General features: G+C 36.4%; 1 long non-coding RNA gene across 1 annotated transcript in view; it reads left to right on the plus strand.

Annotated features, from left to right (window-relative positions):
* Positions 1-20,615, plus strand: part of LOC127509793 (uncharacterized) — a 49,925-nt gene that overhangs the window by 14,019 nt on the left and 15,291 nt on the right. The window contains exon 2 of the long non-coding RNA XR_007929366.1: positions 17,137-19,622. This is a non-coding gene — a long non-coding RNA (uncharacterized LOC127509793). The remainder of the gene's footprint in view (positions 1-17,136; positions 19,623-20,615) is intronic.

Genomic DNA, 20,615 nt, shown 5'->3' on the forward strand with positions numbered 1-20,615 from the left:
GTTCGGCTGCACTAAGCATTCGCGTCAAAACTGCAGTATACTTTGGGCTTTATGAGATAGTCTTATAAGGAAAGACTCACAGGTTAATGTTTTGAATCAGTCTGATGAATCCTTCACTGAAAGAACTTGTGGTTACTGAATTACATCTGACTCACTTCTGAACTGCAGGGTTTTACTTTTGAAAAGAATCAAGAATCGTTTAGTGTAATTAAGGTTTGCAAAACTTGAATAAGTATCATTACTGACTGGTTGATCATACAATGTGTATTTAAAGGGAAATGGTATTTTAATGAAAACTATGCATAATGTTAATTAAATAGTATTTGTGCGTTTTAGTATTAGTTTTGGTAACAATAAGTTTCAATTGTTAACATTAGTTAATGCATTAGGTATCTTGAGCTAACAATGAACAATACAACACAATGTCTAAATACATTATAATATTTTAAAATAAGTTAATTTATTTATAATGGGCATGAATTAACAATGATCAGGAGTTGTTTTATAAATTAACAAATTGAATAGTTAACTGTTAAAGGGTTAGTTTACTGAAAAATGAACAATGTCATCATTTACTCATTTACTTTCGTTCTTCTTCGATACAGAAATGAAGATATTTTTAATGAAACCTGAGAGAATTTTGTCCCTTCATCGAAAGTCCACTCACCTTGAAACATTTCAGAGAGACATTGTAAAAGAAATACGAATCATTTATACGAATCTATACAAATAATTTAATCCAAGTCTTCTGAAGAGACTCAAACAGATTTAATTTAGGCTTTTATTCACATATAAAAGTGAACACGCATAGAGCACATCAATTATGGTAAACGGATGCTCAATTGTACTTTCTTGATGCGCCAAAACAAAAACCTCACTGGTTGGTGAGTAAATGATAACAGAATTCCCACTTATGAAGTAACTCTTTAACAAATTGAAACTTATTGTAAACTGTTATTGTAAACTGTAAAACGGTTGGACCATCTGGAGATGGATGAGGGGCTCCTGGTTTTTGATTTGGCTGGGGATCTAATGGACCAAATGCTTCCCAGGTTCTCCCTGTCCCTACTCAGGATCGCAGTGGGCTACTAGTGTGTAGGAGGGGTCAGGCTGGAGACAAGCTGTGAAATGCCGCCGCCGCCCCGTGTAATTTCTCAGGTTACCGTGAGTCTGCTGGGGCCTGGCTCACATCGGACTGCCCTTCCCCCTCACTGCGAGTGTGTGTGTGTGTGTGTGTGTGTGTGTGTGTGTGGAGGGAGAGAGCTCTCAGCGACAGTGCCCTATTAGAGTGCTCTTTCTCCTGATTGCATTAGAAGGGCTGCTCAATGTGGCTTGATATCTTCAGCCTGGCATCATGCCAACAGAGATACAGCTATACAGTGTATAGCTGCAAGAAGCCAAAAGAGCTCCAGTATTGACCATGCAGTGCATAGGCTTGTTTCTGAAGTGAATGCTATCCACTCGCAGTGCTGATTCGGGATATGTTGTTTCCAGTCTTCATTTGACTTCTGACTGACTTGTTTGTTCCGTAACCTTCATCGTCCTTTTCCCCAAGAACTTTGGATTAAGTTTCACGCCACTAAATCTGCTCTGCTCTCAAGGTCAGTACGGATTCCTTTAATTTCCTCATTGCACGTTTTGTTGATCTTACGGGTCTTGGAGAAAGACACCTGGCTTATACTGCAAATGAGTGGCTCTGCTGCAGTTTCTATATGAGCAGGTGCTAGTAGCCCGCAGGTGTTTTAACTGTAAGTGCTGAGAGTGCATGCTTGACTTTGGAACCTGAACCCTTCATGAGGTTATTATATTCTCTGCTTGATGAAGAGCATTTACTTTGTCTGAAAGCTTGAAAATTTTACAGATGTTAATTTTCACAGCTTTATTTTACGACTGTAAGTGAGCGATTTGTAGGTTGATTTCCCTAAAATATGTAGACACTGTGGCTCTGTGATACTATCAAAACATTGCTGTTTGCTTGTGAGCCTAAAACTGCAAAAGTGGCTCAACCAATGAGTTTGGGGCAGGACTGTCTGTTAGACCAACCAATGGAAACTTGTAGGGAATGTTCGGAAAACCTGTTTGGAAATGTTTGATGATGCTAGCTGAACAGAAATGACACATTTCAGCTTTAATTCTGAGTTTTGTGTCCTTAAAAAAAATATATATATTTTAAAGTTGCCATGGAAATGTAATTATTGTGAATGATTCATCCATGCATGTTTTGTTTTTTGATCCTGTAATTTAATTAAAATAAAATAAACTCGATCGATCTTCTGGCGAAACGACTTCTCTCTGGTGGCGTATGCTGGACTTCATTTTAATCATTTTAGTCTGCTTAAAACCCGGCCCGTTCTTAGAAATTACTGCAAGCTCAAATTCAGATCTGTCTTCATCCAATCAAGAACCGCCCTATATTTTATTTCTTTTTGAACATTTGTTTCGTTTGAATGTATATCACAATATGAAATAAAAGATCTGTCATTACTTCCATTATATTGCAACATGAAAATAAAAAATAACTTACAGAATTCTTTTGTGTTTGATTTTCAGGGTTCCCAAGGTCATGGAAAACTTGAAAATTTTAAAATTGTGGTTTTCAGGGCTAGAAAAATTGAGGAAATCAATAATATTTGAAAGTCATGAAAACGTGTATGTTTAATATAAATAATTTTAGATATCACTACAAAAAGTTTGTCTGTGAAAACTTGCTCTTTTGTGAGTGCAGTTGCTGTTTTTTTTATGTAAAACAGGAAATGAAAATTGTGGGAAAAATCATAGAAATTCATTGTTCAAAAGGTGTGAAAACTGGATTTTGTGGTATACGTATCACAGCCCTTTCCAGCTGTTATATTTGCCTTTGGTGTTCTAGATGTAGCTACTCAAGCTGAAAAATTCAGAAAGTCCTATGAGAATCATGAGGATCTTCTACCTGACACCAGAGTTATGGAGGTCACGGTCCGTTTTGGGCCCCTTTGACAGATTCTTTGGTACTAAAAAAAAGGGAATTGTTTGGGCAGGCTGTCGGACAGACCTAAGCAGCGCTCCAGTCATGTGAACAGAGGCTGCCCAGGCCAGAAGAATGTGTTGAATGTGAATGACGCAGCTTTGACGAAGACATGTGACTTTGAGAGCGATAGATAGAAAGGAAAGAGGAGCGGGGAGGAGGGCAGTTGACTCATGCAGGCAAAGTGCCACCCCGCTGACCTTTTTATGCTAGCGTAACTATCGCCCCCTTGGATCAAAGAGCAGGGATGGAGGCAACTGAAGAAGAGAGGGGCAGTGAGCGAGCCTGCCCTGTTTGCGTATAAATCTGAGTTTGTTGATGTCATGCCCCTTTGTTTCTCTCCATCTTGGTCAGATGACTAGCCCATGCCTTACCACTTGGTGTTCCACAGCTAGTGCTTAGACGTAATCTATAACCTTTGAAATGCCTTCTGGATGGCCTTGTAAAGGGTACACACTCTAATAAAGACGCTTGCAAACTTTTGGGCCTTTGTTTTTAAATGCCAGCATTGTTATACGTATTAGTGTTTAAGTGTTGCAAGTAGTCAGGCATGACGGTGCTTATTTCAAGCTGATTTATTGGACAATATAATGATATTATCGACTAAAAACAGTGCTTGTATTGATAAAAATATATCATTACTTTTTTATTATTTTATTTATTATTGATAGTTGTTTAATTGCAATGTACATGTATCATGAGATATTGTAAATTACCAAAATATTGTAGAATTTCATTATTCTTGGCGTTTTTGCCTTTATTCAGGTAGGACAGTGATGTGGGAGAGAGCGGAAAAACAGAATTTGAACTTTAGTCACCTGAAGCACAATTGGACAAATCGACTTTGGCATAATGTACTTTTTTTTTTTTTTTTTTTTAATATCACTCACCCCCTACATCTGCTCTGTAATCTGCTCCAACATACTTTAATATAATAAAATTTTTTGCTATGGTATATGTACAAAAATTGTAGTTTGACAGGACTTTGTCAGAGAGTTATATCCACTAGCTGAATTGAAGTGTCTGTGTATCTAACAGAAACCTAAGTGAACTTTACATTGAGTTAATAATAGCTATTGATCAGTGACCTGGTTTCTACTTTGACAAGCACAATATAGTGCACCAGTGACAGTTTAGTTGTCCTTCAGAAGTTACTTTCCTTATCAGAACACGTCACACTTCAGTGCAATTGAGGGTGAACCATGGTAGCAAAGTCAAGCACATTCTTTGTATTCAACTAACTACTTTTATTTGTAGCCAGCTCATTTCATTGACACATGGGAGAGGCAGCTGTGACACACCAGCCTGTGGTGACCTGCACTGTCTCTATCTATAGAATCAGCAAGACGAGAAAGCCAAAATGAGATTGTTTAGCACAGGCTGCAGTTTCCATTGTATCTACAACACATATACTGATGATACATGATGCAAGATCAGCACAAAGTCTTTTTTTTTTAATTTAAATGGATGAAATATATCAACAAACCCATTAAATTACACCCATAAATCACAATTAGTGTTGCAACTCTGTTTAATTAAAGCTGCAGTCTGTATGTTTTGCCTCTTTGTCACAATCTCTGTTTGAAACCTGCAATCGCAGTTGTTTGCGCAATTATCAACTTTACGTGGGTTGTGCATCGGCATGGCTCCTCAGTGCGGATGAATCTAATGTTTTGAGGTGTACGTGTAGGCTGTGAGTCACTGCACCAGCGTGGATATTCACTGTACTTCGGAATTACAGAAAGTACGTCTTGGAAGTATGTCCAAAATAAGACGTTTCACCGGAAAATGTCACCTGAACAAGCAAGTAACATGTCTGCCACTTTTGTTCTGACCAACTGAGAAAAAAAAAGTTTTGCCTTTTACTATTGGTGATTCAATGATGATGGTCGTTTTTACCTTTCTTGATTAAAATCCGCCATCAAAATGACAAGTTTAATTATTTCAGCTGCTGTAAAAAGAGGTTACAAATGACCACCACCTGCAGTGTCCGGGACTCCTCCTTTATGTTTACAGATGCAAAGGCAAACTCGTATTTCCTGCGGAAACCTACGAGTACCACTCAAATTAGAAAACATTATTACAAGCTTACCATTGTGAATCGGGCTAAGGTAAGGAGATGGTTTTAAACCCTGGCTGGTTATGTAGCCTACTTTCTCAAATAGATTTTGGATAATTTTTAACCAAAAAAAGTTACGGACTGCAGCTTTAATATTTCTTTGAATTCACTGGATATTCCACATCTTGCCCAATGACTTTAAGTTTATATAATGTATAATATCTGGGATTTTCCTGGTCATCCACACACAGTACAAAGTACCCTACCCATGTGAACTGCGAGCCCAGTACTGGCAATAAATCCAAAATAAATGCAAAGAAACAGTTTGTCGTATTAACTTATATTTATTCTTGAAATCTAAAATAGTCAGGACAGATCATAAAACATAGTGCTTAGAGCTATTTTATATTTAATAATCTGTAAATTTATATGTAAATTATATGTAAAAAGTCACTAAGTGACTGATTTGAAAAGTTAGTAATAAAATGAACAACAAAGTGGCAGATCTATTATTTTGCATAAAGACTTAATGCACAGATAATTTGACATACAGTATCAGATTGTTTTGTGTGCTATGGTTATCACTGTCAGTTGGGTTTAATCGCACATTTAATATGGTTGTCAATCCAGAAACTTTTTCAATGTGTAGTTAGCAGCATGAAAAAATATATTGAATACAAAAAAAGTGAGCAAAGATCGCTGCCATTATAATCACTGAATCTGTCAGTTACTTCAACTCAACACGAGATACACAAAGCTGCACTCTTTTGCGGAAATCCATGAAGTGGTCTACGCTGTGCAATGAATCTTTTATTGACAATGTGTTTATATTTTGTTGGTTATAATGAAAGGATTCACAAACATACTGAACTTGTGCTGAACAAAAACTCTGGTTTTGAGCAGTGTTGAGAGAATTCTGACTAACTTGAACACATCTGATTGGCCGTTGTGTTCACGCACGCAATAGATATGTCTGTGATTGGTTCAAAGCTCAACGCTGCAAAAATATGTTGTAAATAGAAACCTTTGATGCTCTTCATAGAACGCTTACCTAAACACACACTGGAGCATTTTAAAGCAGCTGGCTATCAGCGGGTACCGGTACTGCAGAATAGCAGGTATTGTTACATTAAATGATCAAAAAAATCCAAGCCAAAAAAGATTCATTTTGGTGGCTGCAAAAAAATTTTTCAATGCAGGACAAATCCTGAATATATAGTGTTCAAAAACAAAGAATATTTTGCATCACAAATAAGTTATTTATTTTTTTATTTTTTTACATTTTTTTTATTATTGTTTAAATATATTTGCTCCCTCACTGCAACTTACTCTTTTTACTTTAAAGTGACGTCACTGACAGATGCCTTCTCAAACATTGTCTAATCATAAACATTATTCTTTTATCAATTGAATACATTTGCTCCATTCCCACCTTCGCCTCCATTCCCATATGTTCATTAGGAGATCACAGTTGTACACTCTTAACTAGTGACTTGCAGGCATGTTTTCTCCCAGTTTGCTCCTGAACTCGATGTTCTCCTGTAGGGGGTCACTGCCTCTAATGGGCTGAAATCTTGTGTCGTACACACACCTCTCGCCCCTCACCACCTGCTTGAACTTTAACAAGACTGTAATTTATGTGTGTGCACAGCCACAAAAAGTGTTTAGGAGAGTTTTTTTTTTAATGTCTAGCTATTTATATGATTTTAAGAATGATAGCATTTATTTAAATTATTTCATGTCTGATGACGGATTTTTTTAATTATGACTAAAACAACCTAATTTGGGGCATTTTGGCTTTTGGTTTGTCCTTTTTTGACCCAGCTGGGTTGGTTTAAATGTTTTTTGCTGTTTTATTTAACTCAATTATTATCAATTTAACTTACTGTTTAAAAGCTACTATATAAAATGAGCACACATCTCCCAGTAATGGACACAAATATAATCAAAACAACATGCACATGTGTATTTGAGTGAGAAAGCACAGAAAAGCTTTCAGTAAAGGGAATCTCAGTATGTTCAAAAGTCATCCAGATCCAGTTCTGCTGTACAGATGTGGATGAGATTTTAGTAGAAAAAGCTAGTCACAAGTCATCTGACTCGTGACACACACCTCTCAGTCCTTTGGGACACTAATGCTCAAGGTTAAACAAGTCAAAGTGACTTGCAGCATGTCATGCATTGTATTTACTACTTAAGAAGTCTTCCTTTGCAGAGTTCTATGGCGGTCATAAATAACTGAATGGCAAACATCAGAGCTGGTGTTTTTTGGGACTTATCTAATCAGTGCCAGAGAAATGTGTGAAGGATGCTCTGGGATGCGGCCTCTTTTTCCTTATCTCCACTATGCCATGGCTCCATTTCCTGTACCTCTCTCTTCTTTAGGTATATAAGGACAATTAGATTTGGCCCAAATAAATTCTAGCCTGTGCACTAAATGTGATTTCCTGTGGTTAGCATTGGGCTGAGATTGGATTATGTCGGGTGACTGGGATGACATTATATGTTATCACAAGAGGCTACTGGAGAGAAGTGAGAAAGATTGCAGTTGTGTTCACACACACTCTTACATTCTGATCTCACATGCACTAACTCTGTCCATAGTTATCGTTATTGTTATATTCTAAGATACTAGGTTCTGTTAGTACTTCATATGCAAAATGCATCATTAACCATTCGGTATTCACTGGTAGAAAAAAAATGTTTGATTTGAAGAAAAAAATACAATGAAATAATTTGATCATATTAATATATATTCCTGTAAATTCATGTAATTTTCAGCAGCCATTACTCCAGCCTTCAGTGTCACCTGATCCTTCAGAAATCACACTAATATGATTTGATTTGAGAAACATTTATTATGATCATCCAAAAATGAAATTTATGTAATTAATTACTTACCCTCATTATGTTCCACACCTGTAAGACTTTCGTTCATCTTCAGAACACAAATTAAGATATTTTTGATGAAATCCGAGAGGTATATGGCTCGTCCATAGATGGCAATATAATCAAGGTCCAGAAAGGTGCTAAAGACATTGTTAAAACAGTCGACGTGACTGCAGTGGTTCAATCTTAATTTTATGAAGCGACGAGAATACTTTTTGTGCGCAAAAACAAAACAAAAACAATGACTTTATTCAACCCAATCTCTTCTCTACCCTGTCCTTATCCTTACGCAGTTGCCGCAGTAAGCGCAGTGAAGGCTTCCGTGTTTACGTCAGAATGCCGGCTTAGTATTGGCCAAAGCTGCACACGTGAGCAGCACGACGCATGCATGTGATGCTGACACAGGAGCCGACTAATAATGCCAGCGTTCTGATGTAAAACCTGGAAGCGCTGAACGTAAACAACGTATGAAAATGACACAGAAGAGAAAATATTGTTGAATAAAGAAGATGAACGAAGGTTTTGCGGTTTTGGAACGACATGAGGGTGAGTAATTAATGACAGAATTTTCATTTTTGGGTGAATTAACGATTTTAAAAGAGGAATAGTGAACTTTATGAACTTAACGTTCTTTCTAATAGGTATGTTGTGTCTAGATATGTATGTTAAAAGACCCACTGAGCTTTTTTGTAATCCTGGAGGAGATACAGAGCAAAGCACTGAGTCTCGACAGGTATCACTATGCTGACTGCAACCTTTCTTCTTCACTGTGTAGAAAAGAGTGTTGTTGTCCTCTAAGGGAAGGTGGAGTGTAGGAAAAAGAAGAGAGGGAGAAAGGGGGGAGAAGGAGGCCTCTTGTTATTTTCAGTCTATTGTGTCTACTTCCTGTAGGTCAGGGGTTATTGGAGTAGGGAGTTGCAGACTAGCTGTGGAGCAAAAGTGAGACAGAACTTCCATATACTCAGAACATCAACACCGCAAAGGCAAGATCAGTTTGCCAAACGTTTGGGACTACTAACAATCAACCTCAACAGGTAAATACAAGACAAGCTGTTTGAATGATGCTGCTTCCGATTCTGCTCCGATTCTTTCGAGTTCTGCATGCCATGTGTTCCCGGGCTGCCAGTCCGGTATCCTGTTTTGGAGGAGCCATAGTATTTATATTGAATTTTTCCTCCAGTGTTGCTCGAAGAGGACTCTCTCTTGTTCTGCAGTCCATTTATGAGCGTTTGTGGTTTTGTGTGTGCATTAGTCCGCTCATCGATGTGTTTACTGGCTTCGCAGTCTCGTGACCAGAAGTGGAAGAGATCGGAAGAGGTTGGAATTGTTTTTGAAATGTCTCTTATGTAACTCGTGGGCTTCCTGAGAGCAGCCATATTAGAGCCCGGTTAATGGAGAGAGGGAACCTCTTCTACCATTAGCCAATATGGCCATGGCCAAATCACATTAATGCTGGACTGCAGCTCTGCAGGGAAAGATGCAAATCAAAAACACTGTGTCGCTCCTTCTAGTCCTGCATCAACTCTTGTGTTTTGCTATTCACTGTATCTTTAAGTCTTGATCAATTTGATGACAGAGGTAAGAAAATCAGGTTTGGTGACTACGTTGTTTTGACTAGCCTAGTTAAGATGTGTTGCAAAAGTGTCCAGCTAAACAGTTAATGGTGTGATTGTGTTTTTCTACTTAATTCTTAGCAGGGCTACTGAATGTAAACAACTCAACTTTAAATGTTGTGCAGAGTTCTCTGAAATATTCATTAGTACTAGTTGTTGTAGTAGCATAAATAATAATAATAATAATAATAATAATAATAATAATAATAATAATGATAATAATATAATGAATAATTAAAATATTTAAAACAAGAAAAAATTAAATGCTAATTTATTCAAAAATATTATTATATGATTTATTATTTGATACAGATATTAAAACAAAAACAGATAATAAAAATAATAATAATAATAACAACAACCAATAGAAAGTTCTAGTTTTTGGATTAAATTCTTTGTAGTTTCATGCAATACTAGGGTTGCCACGATACCCAAAGTTTAGTAGTTGATACTAGTGCCAGTCAATTTTAAAAATTGGTATCAAAAATCATGATGTCGCTACAAAAATATGCTATAAAAAATAAAAAATATATAAATAAATAAATATATATTCCAATATATTCCACATTAAAACAATGGCATGTAGCCTTCAAGTATTTGTCAGTTAATTAAACATTGCTTCATAGTTTTTCTTGAAAGTAATTATTTACAAGGCAAGTGTCTGTAAAGAAATCAGCAAAACTAAATATGTTCTGCTATAACTTTGTTTGGAACGATTTTCGTTGGCAAAATAGAGCAAAAACAGCCAATATTGTGTTTAAAATGTAAGTCACTTAATATTAACTTAATATTTGTTGAACTGTTATATAAAGTCAATGTCACATTTGGATCATTGACAAATAAGGTTTTTAAAAGTTTAAAAAAAAAAAACATAATGGAGATATAATTAAGTTTTATTAAGTGTTAACAATGAGATTGTGGTTTTTATAATCAATTAACACTGCTTTTTTTTTTTTTTTTTTTTTTTTTTTTTTTTTTATAAGATGGACAAAATTTGTCACCAAAAAAGTAATTCGGTTTAACCAAAATTTCGGTTTTACCGAATGACACTTTTGGTTATACCGAATGACAATATTTTCAAACAATGTTGGCAAAATGACAATCAAACGTTTTTAAAATATTACAACATTTTCCATGTTTTGTAGCGGTTGTACCGAATGACCTGATATTTCGGGACATGCATATGAGCAAGTGAAAACATGAATTTTTCAAATAGTTAAGAGGGACTTGGTTACTTTTCTTCATGATCATGCAGTCCTTTGCAGGCGTCTGAATAATGTCACATCCTGTCACATTATATTGACCACATGACTTGATCCAAAATGGTGCCTTTATGTTGGTTACTCCGAATGACATCAATGAAATTAATTTTTCCAGACATTCTTTCTCATAACAAAGCAAAGACTTCGACACATAATTTTAATGCCATTTTGCACTAAGTTGATACATGTTATAAAATCATATCAGAATAAAAAATATATACATTTATTTAATTTTAAGATATTTTAATCACAAATGAAATGGCGGTATTGGCCTTTAGACGGTTAAATCGAATGACCTTTTGACACTTCAAAATACTTCAAAAATACCTTTATATGTAGCAAAATATAATTAAAACCTTTTGGATTTAATAAAAGAGATCTATTTGTACTACCTTACATACTTTGGATGCCATATTTTTTATTATTAAGGCCTTTGGACAAAAAAATGACCCGTCACGTCAATGACCCACTTGCAGTTGTGCTGATATTTGGGGACGTGTGGTTGTGTGATGTTCCACTTGTTGAGCTCTGTATTGTATATAATAACGTACAATATAATATCATAAGTCAGGTCACAGAGAAATGTCTTGTTGCTAGTCCTGACATAAACCTGTTATTGCACAATATCTAGAAATAGATTGGGATTTAACAGCAGCGTGTTCCATTTGCGACCGCATGTTAACCATTATTGTTTTTGCAACTTATGTGTAACAAGCTAAGGATACCCTACTGCATTTGGAGACTTTAAGGAAGCCCCCCTTCCCCCACCAATATAAACCAGTCTAAACTTAGTCGTGACCAACCATGTAGCGAACGAGTGACAATGGAGGAAAAACAGGATGTCTTTTTCTCAAAGTGTATGTTGGGAACAGATGACCAGGAAGATGAAAATTGCCAGCGAAGTGGAAACTTCCACTTTGTATCTGTGTGTTTTTGCCCAGTTGAGACCGGTTGCTCATCTGTTGTCCCACAGCCAAGCATGATGGTAAACTGTAAATGATTAAGTCCCTCTTTCCTTCTGCTTACGTTTTTTGCCCTGTTCCACACTTTGTTTCGCTCCTTGGTTAATGTTTGAATCCCATCTAAGTGCAGCTTTTAGAAGTCCAGCAACTGCATCTGTACTGGCTCTCAGCTCACATTTCTTCTGTTGAAAGAGAGATAAAGAAACTAAACCAACTGTAAAGAGGAAATGAAACCAGGCCATTCCCCTGGGATTGCTGTTAAGGGCTATCGATCTCTCTCTCTCGCTCTCTCTCTCTCTCTCTCTCTCTCTGCCTAAATGATTGATATGGAATGACCTCGACTTGAAAACATGCTGTCGTTCTTGTCCTGCATATCTGCCACATTGGCGGTCATTTGGAAGGGGATCAGTTTGGAATAAGAGACAGAAGCTAGACTCAGCTATTTAGTGCAATATTCAAGGACGGCCACAGCCGGGATGGTTTTTAAGCACTATGGATAGTGGGTCTTCTAGTTCAACTGAACTAGTTTGCATTGAAGGTGATGTTGATGATAGACACAGCTGGAAGCAGGACCATGTGCACTTTTGTGTGGAGTGAGAGTTGTGAGACTCGCTAGCTCTGTGTTTTTATCTTGCACACTTCTTTTACTGGATCAAGTTTCACAACATTGGATTTTTCCAGAGAAGACGCCACAATTGAAGGCTCAAGGTGAGAGAATTGTTATTGCGTAGTTTATTACTGAGTCATGTTTCGCCATAGTTTTTGATGCGTGTCATTTTCAGCAAACATATGTACCGGTTAAGAAAAACATAACCCAAACCTCTGTTCTCTAAAAACATGAGTGCTTGTGTCAACTGTAGTCTGTGGTTTGTACATCAGGGGTTTTTTATTTTTATTTTGACTTGCAAGTTGCAACTGCTGTTATTTTCTAACCTAGTACAGGTTATTTATTCAGCTGGTCCTGCTGCATATGATATTCCCTACATTATGTTATCTTCTGCTGCTAAGGGCTGTTGTTGTTTCTCATAGGCTGCACTCACAGTCAGTGTTTGTGATTGTCAATGGTATTGACTATTAAATCGTTCCCTTCGTAGAACAGCTTTCAGTAGCGGCTTGAATACACTGCCTGAATAAACAAGCACCCAAAGTTAATCCCCTTTTAAATTCTTGCAATAAAGTGTGTAACTACAGTGATAGTGACAGAAGTAAATATCAAAGATAGTGACTTCCGTAAAGGCCATTTCCAACTACATTTTTTTTTTTTTTTTTTTTTTAGTCAAATACTTACTCTGCCACCCAGTCTTTTGCCACTCAGTGGGTGTAACTGCAGTGACTTCCCTCTTTCTGTGACGTCATGTGCCCTCTAAAGTAGGGATGGGCAAACTCGGTCCTGGAGGACCATTGTCCTGCAGAGTTCAGCTCCAACCCTATTTAATCATCTAAAATGTGCTGTGACTTATATTCCAAAGTGACATATATAATGAATTTAACAAAAAATAAGCAAAAAGTACACACTTAAAGGTTTTATAGACATATTTTTCATGTCTGTGCTAGTATTCGGTAAATACTCGCTGTGTTTTGGTTCATTTTTGTGACATGCTCCAGAAGGAAGTTCATGGAGACCGAGACGGCAGAAGGCGCATCCTGTTTGTTTTCTTTATTTTATGAAATCAAACGTTTTGTTATTTTAAATGTACACAAAAATAACCCTTTACAGTTTTGAATGATATCTTATTCTTATCTGTATGACCATAAATGTCAGAGTATTTTAAGTTGTTTCAGCTGCTATAAGGAAAAAAATCCAAGTGATTGTGCCAGTGCCTCGTGTGCACAAACAACATATCACTTCTAGCATTTCTAACTGTTTATCACAGCCTATTCATCATCAAGCTAAAAATGCAGTCACTCAAACATAGAAAAAGTTTTTTGGCTCAATTTAAATGGTATGTTGTACAATGTGTACGCTGTGACAGTCAGCATGACTACCGTCACACTGTTATTCTGTACACTGTTAACACCGCGATTTGTTGTCGAGTGAGGGGAAATAAAATGTTTATCGAATCGAAATCAAATCATGAAATTTGTGTCAATACCCAGCCCTAGTATTTTGTATTATTGACTACTCTTCAATTACATTTTTGGCATCTTCTATTCTGTGTAACTAAGTTTTTGTCAGCATTCATATAAAAACAAAACAAACAAAAAAAACCCAAAAACAATCAATATTATGTCTAAAATGTAAGTCAATATTAAAGTCACTATGAAATCAATGGGAATCTTTTGGAATCTCATGATTTGATTCAAATCGATTCTTGGGGTCACGATTCTCAATTTTGAATCGATTTTCGATTCGATACAGAAACGGGTGATCTGAAATAGTGGTTTGCAACCTGAAGCCCCCCTCCTTATTTACAGGGTTGGGGAGTAACGGAATACATGTAACGGCGTTACGTAATCAGGATACAAAAATCCAGTTACTATAATTCGTTACAGTTACGTCAAAAAACGTAATAATCAGATTACAGTTACATTTTGAAAAAAGGGGGAATACTATCAGGATTACAATGGTTTAATTTAAAACTAAATAAATCATTACTTTGCCATAATAACACCATATTAAGCGCTGCTTGATTATATAGTAGTTCCTGGTTCTGTTGCCATTGATGACTCACGCGAGCCACCCGCTGGTGCATGCGCAAATAACACCCGTCTACAATCTCCTCAGACACAGATTGAATCACTGCTGCTAGTTTAAACGATTCTGTCCACGGGGAAAAACGCTTTCAATTCATGGAAATTTCGCTGCTATTTTGTTTTCAAAGAAAAAAATATGCAAACGACATGGTTGTACAGTGCAAACCCCGCCTTCCAGCTATGAAAACACTTACTTTATCAAAGGACTAAAAAATAATCTGTAATACCATACTGTAGCCACTAGATGTCTGAATAGCCCTTTACACACAATAGATCATTTATCAGATTTTTAAAAAAAAAAATTATTGTTGAGACCCATTCAAAAGTATGGAACGTGTAAAATTTAAAAAACTTGCAGAAATTGAGAAGAAATAATTAAAATTAAATTAAAAAAATTATTTACAGTTAATATATTTTTTATGTATGTGACCTTGAAGTAATCCGAAAGTAATCAGATTACATTACTTTCATATTGTGGTACTTGGATTACTGAATACTTTTTTTATGAAGTAATTTGCAACTGTACCGGAATACATTTTTAATGTAACCCTCCCAAGCCTGCTTATTCATTAGAAAACATGTGCCCCTAATTGATTGATATTAAATACAACTCATAGGTGTGATTTAAACTAATTAAAGCTTTGTTAAATTATTTTTATTCAATCTCATGTTATTGTTCTACTTCATCAATCAATTTATAATATCTTATATTGAACCATTTCATTCATATTTTGTAGGATATTAGGATACTAGTTATACTGTTTATATTTGTTTACACAGTGCAGTTTTGTCATGTCTGCTCTGCTTATTATATTACATTTTAAGGGGCTTATTTTGTTTTTTGTGATATCTATCAACTCTTCACTGGAGCTTTAATGAAGAGAGGGAAGAGTTCAGAAGAGAGTAGAAGGAGAGCAGCAGTATGCAAACTTAGCAGCTACTGTTAATGCTGATTGTTTGGGAGTTATTTAATAAAGTAATTTAAATTATGCACACGTTATTATTTTACTCTAGCCCGGTGGAGACAGACCCCGTCGCCGCTCAGCCTTTCATATTTGTCTTTCACAGCGTCAGCATGTCCTCTTCTTCTACATCAGAGATGGTCTTATTATTGAGAGATATGACGGTCTGTGGCTCTACCATTGGAGAAAGCATAATGGCAATTTTGGATCACATGTGCCTTGATAACCAGTCACATTACAGCCTTGACATCATTGAATTTCATTCAGAGTTGTGTGACAGTCAATCACTGTTTGTGGATACCATAGAAATGAATGAGAATCACCTGTCATACCTGTCGCGCAATTGTCCGTGACCAGTTTTTCTTTGGTGTAAACTCTAAAAATAGATCAATCCAAAACGAAAGTTTAAGATCAAACCTGATTCATTAAATAATAAGCTGTTTTCCCACAAAAGCAGTTTATTCAGCGTTTATTCAGCCTCTCCTCCATGACATCCATTCAAAAAATAGCCTCTGGTCTCCTCCCCTTTTTACCACAGTGTTAGCAGGTGTTATGCTTTTTTTTTTTTTTTTTTTTTTTTGCTAACTTTGCAGGCTTGCCTTCCATTGACTTTGTTTTGCATCATTAAAATGTGATCTGTTTATGTGGGCGTCAAGTTGAGAGACATCGAATAAAAGAAGTGATTATCAGCTGGTTTAGATCAGTGGCTTATTGTTTGGAGCTAGAAAAACTATAATGAGCACTGTTGCATTCTAGGTATTTAGTGATTTAGCCTCAGATACAGGATATGTTAATTTGCTTTTACAAGCAGGCGTTGTTCGATGCCACAGCAACCGCTTGCACGTCCATGTTGAACGTGTTTCTCGTGTGTAAAAAGTACCTGTCCTGTACACAAAAGAGCCATCAAGATCGCAAGAAAAGCTTGATGTGTGCCAGTGTATACATTATTTAAGGCTATTTTCTATTGGTTAAGATATAAATATTGATGATATAAAGCTTCCACCGTTGCAAGCCTGTGCGCTCTCTTAACTGTCCCGGTTTCTGCACTGCTCTCGCAATTGACTGCCACTGCCTTTGTTCTGACAACATTGCGTTATTAACAGACATTTAGAAAATCGATTTTGAAGTATGTGATTCGTTTCGAATCGGTAGATAATAGATTTCCACCCGCCCAGTGTTTACCGGGGTGAGGACAGGACAACCTATCACTCACGAGATCGCAATGATCAATGATCCAAGTCCAAATCATGTCCCATCCTTAATTTAATCTGAATTGAACCAGGACATCTGTAATGATACCCAGCTCTACCTGATGTTATGTTCAAGTGTGTATTCAAAAGCTGCAGTTATTGTACAATTTCAAATGAAGTTTTACCTTTTGTATTTTCTGGACTGGATCGATATTATACTTTTAGGGTTCTTGTGATAGGCTTGATTCTTAAGTGTAAAGTGTGGGTTAAGGACGACTAGCATGCTAGCTCTCTGGATGACCTTTCTAAGGGCTTGGCTTCATATAAAAAATAAAATGATTGAGAATGGGTGTTCTTTGAGGGCAGGACCGCACAGCTGCCTGAATCATTCCCAAGGTTATTTGAATCAAGGTTGGGACAACAGACCCATCCCTTCTTACATACTGACAATCTTTTTTACTTTCTCTGTTTCTCTTTCTCTCACATAATGTCTTGACACAGAGGGGGATTTCAGATTTCCTCCCAGATCTCCCACAATACTTTGAGCTTGCTGCTTTTGGAGTCCAGGTCATAGAGCATGAAGACAAGGGAGACTGAAGAATTTATCCAAGAACTGAGAGTGTTTTATTCTGACCTCTTTTCTGCTGGACCTTATACTTTCATGTCTTCCAGACCGCAAATACTGAAAGTGGATTCCAGAATAAAGCATTCCAGAATAAAGCATTCCAGAATAAAGCAGTCCAAACCTCATGTTAGGTTATAGCTCACTTCTTTTTTTGTCCATGCAAAGCATATTGTCTCTGATGTTTTGCAGAAAAAATGTAAGCACATGGTGGCAAACTTTGTCAGGTGTTGATAGAAAACCCTGCTTTCGCTTGAATGTATGAAAATCTTTCCTCAAAAAAAAAAAAAAAAATAGGTGAGAATAAGGCATTAAAGTTTGAAGTTGGACTCATTCTGACTCATTATTCCCATAAATGTTCCTTTAGCTACTCATTTGTGACCTGACCTGAGGATCTTCCATGTCACTAGCTAACGAAGTGGTTGTTTTTACTGTTGAGGTCAGTTTTGGCAATTCCAGCGCTGGTGTCAGTATAGTTCATGTGAAGGTTAAATGTTGCAGGTGGAAAAAATGATGACTAAGGTGATAATATTCAAGTAAAACCGCAACAGGCCAACAAGACGCACATGGAAAATTAGAGTTTGGGATTTCGCACAAGACTGAAGCATTATGGAGGCGCACCTTTCTTATTAGTCACAGGTGAGTGAGTCTTTACTGTCTCTTGACATCTAACGTCCTAATGATTGCTTTTAAATATATATATCACTGCAGTGAACATATTCCTGCACACACTCATTAAGATAATTATGGAAATCTGCATAAAAATGAAAAGAGATGCACTTTCTGGGCGTTTTTTTTATTTAGTTGACCATTGATTTTTTTTTTTTTTTTTATATATCCAAAAATTGTAGGATGAATGTGGAGATTTCTAAAAGCTGAAACTGTTTAACCTGTATTGCTTCACCCATGAAAAGTTATTTAGCAGGTGACCTCATAATATGGCAGGTGCTTTATAAATCTCTCTAAAGCTGTTCTTCTAAATGGTCTCCTCTTTTTGTGCAGCTAAGAGAATCACTGTGTGATATAGCTTCATTTCGGTGGGTCACTCTCGCATTCGATTAGATTACACAGGCCTGGAAAACATTAGATTGTAATGGGCTGGTGAGCTGCTCAGGGGGCAGAGCTTGAGTGCTTCAGAACTCTATGCTTTGAAATATATTACTGGAATAAAGCACCCTTCTTCAATTCAGTGGATGCAAATATTTTAAATTGTTGTGTTTGTCAAGTCTAGGCATTTCATTTTTGATAACACATGCCTTTTTTGTATAAAAGATTACCTTCACCCAAGGAATGCTTCATCCCAAAATGAAATTCTGTCATCGTTGACTCACCTTCATATCATTCTAAACCTGTATAACATTTCCATGGAACACACAAGATGAATATTTGAAGAAAATACTGGCACTTTTCCTAATAGTGAAAGTGAAAATTTTTTCCATATGACTAATGCACTGTTCCAAGTCTTCTAAAACCATGCAAAACCATATATTTCGGTAATATATACTGATAACCTCCACCACAACTCTGAAATTGTCTACAGAAATCTTATTGATTATAAAAATTACATGTTGACAGTATTTGATGCCAAACATCACTGGTTTTTGCATTTCTTGAAACTAAATGTCACATCTAATTTCTAATGGCACCATATTTGCTGTAAGAGGTGCAGTGATGGGGAAGATTTTCAGTGAATAACAACTTTGAGTAACAAATTGTGGTCTGTTTGTCACACAAAGCCAATCATAATGCTTCAGAAGATGTAGTAGTTTTTATTAAGATATCATAAAGACTGTGCTTTATCATTTTAGAGCTTGACAGTCCCAGTCCCCATTAATTTTCATTGTATGGTAAAGAGTAGCCATGGTATTAATTTAAAAAAATATTTTTGGAGTTCCGAAGAAAAAAGTCAGTTTTAGATCCACATGAGGATGAGTAAATGATGACAGAATTTATATTTTAGGCTGAACTAATATTAAAATCTTTTTTTAAGTTGAGTTTTCTGACCCTAGGACGCTCCCAAAAAGTTGTTTTGCTTTCTTTTCTTTTCTTTCTTTTTTTTTTTTGTCTTTTTTTTTTTGAAGTGTTCTGTCAGCATGAGTATGTGTGTTTGTGTTTATTTGTGCGCACACCCTTTCTCTGCTTCTGCCTTTAGTCCACCCTGGCCTCTCTGATTTAGTGGTCGTGGTTTTAAGGCGTTCTGGGAGGGCCTGATTACCCATACACAGGAAGTTAGAGGTGGGAGAGGTCCCTCCAGAGTTCAATGTAAAAAGACTGGTATTTTTGATAAAGACTCACTCGTGCTACACATAACAGACACATCCCTCTCGGCTCTGCCCTGACTGCCGTTGGAAACGGTGTTTGAAAGGTAAGCTCACTGCCTGTTAATTGTCTTAAGGTATGAGTTGACCCGGGAAGGGTTGTTTAGGGCTACGGTGTTAGTCCATACAAATACTTTGGAGTAAAGGATCATTTCGCACCATGTAGTCATGCTTTTGGCGGCTTGCTTGTGTAAAAGCCTTGGAATGCTGCCATGCTGCATTGAGGACAACCTGGATGGTGTTTTCCTCAGCTTAGAGAGTCAAGTTGCTGCTTTGGTGGCTTGTACTAAGATATGGTCAGGGATCTCAGAATATGACACACTTTATATTGTTATAAATGAGTTGGAGAGAACTTAAATTGCTGGTTTGATATTATTGTGATTGTATTAGAATGTATTTGTGGATTTTTGGGGGTTTCAAACAGCAGGGACACCTAAAAGAGCAAATGGGAAGATTTTTTTTTTTTTTTTTTTTTCTAACAGCTTATTGGAAGCTTGGTGGAATAGACAACGCAAAATATGTCGCAAACTACTTGAACCGAAGGAATCGATGTCACTTCTGAAAAAATCTTAGAAGTGAAAAAAGTTATGGAGTCATACTATGAAAAAACAGTTTTTCCTTTTTTTCCCCTGAGCTGGTGCTTGGTTGGGGGAACCGCTTACAGAACCGTTCCACACTTCCACTGGCAATGATGTAACTGAATATGTTAACCTGCATACACGCACAAAAACTTAAAAACATTTTAACATTCTAAGTAATTTAATTCGGCTTCTAAAAAAATACAATTCAAGCAGTTTAAGTAAAACAATGAAAATTACATTTCTACCTTTTAGCATTTAAAGTAATTCAATGTCTTCATGCCATCACTAACTTTTGCTGTAACAGTCAGACATTATTAAGTTAACATATATTTCATAGCAATCAATTTAAATGTATGATACTTTAATAATAGTGTCTGGAGCTGGTTTTAAATGTGACACTACCATGAGGTAAGTTAGATTTGAATTAAATTACACTTTTATTTAGAAAGGATGCATTAA

Source organism: Ctenopharyngodon idella, chromosome 1, assembly GCF_019924925.1.
Source record: "Ctenopharyngodon idella isolate HZGC_01 chromosome 1, HZGC01, whole genome shotgun sequence".
Taxonomy (NCBI): Eukaryota; Metazoa; Chordata; class Actinopteri; order Cypriniformes; family Xenocyprididae; genus Ctenopharyngodon; species Ctenopharyngodon idella.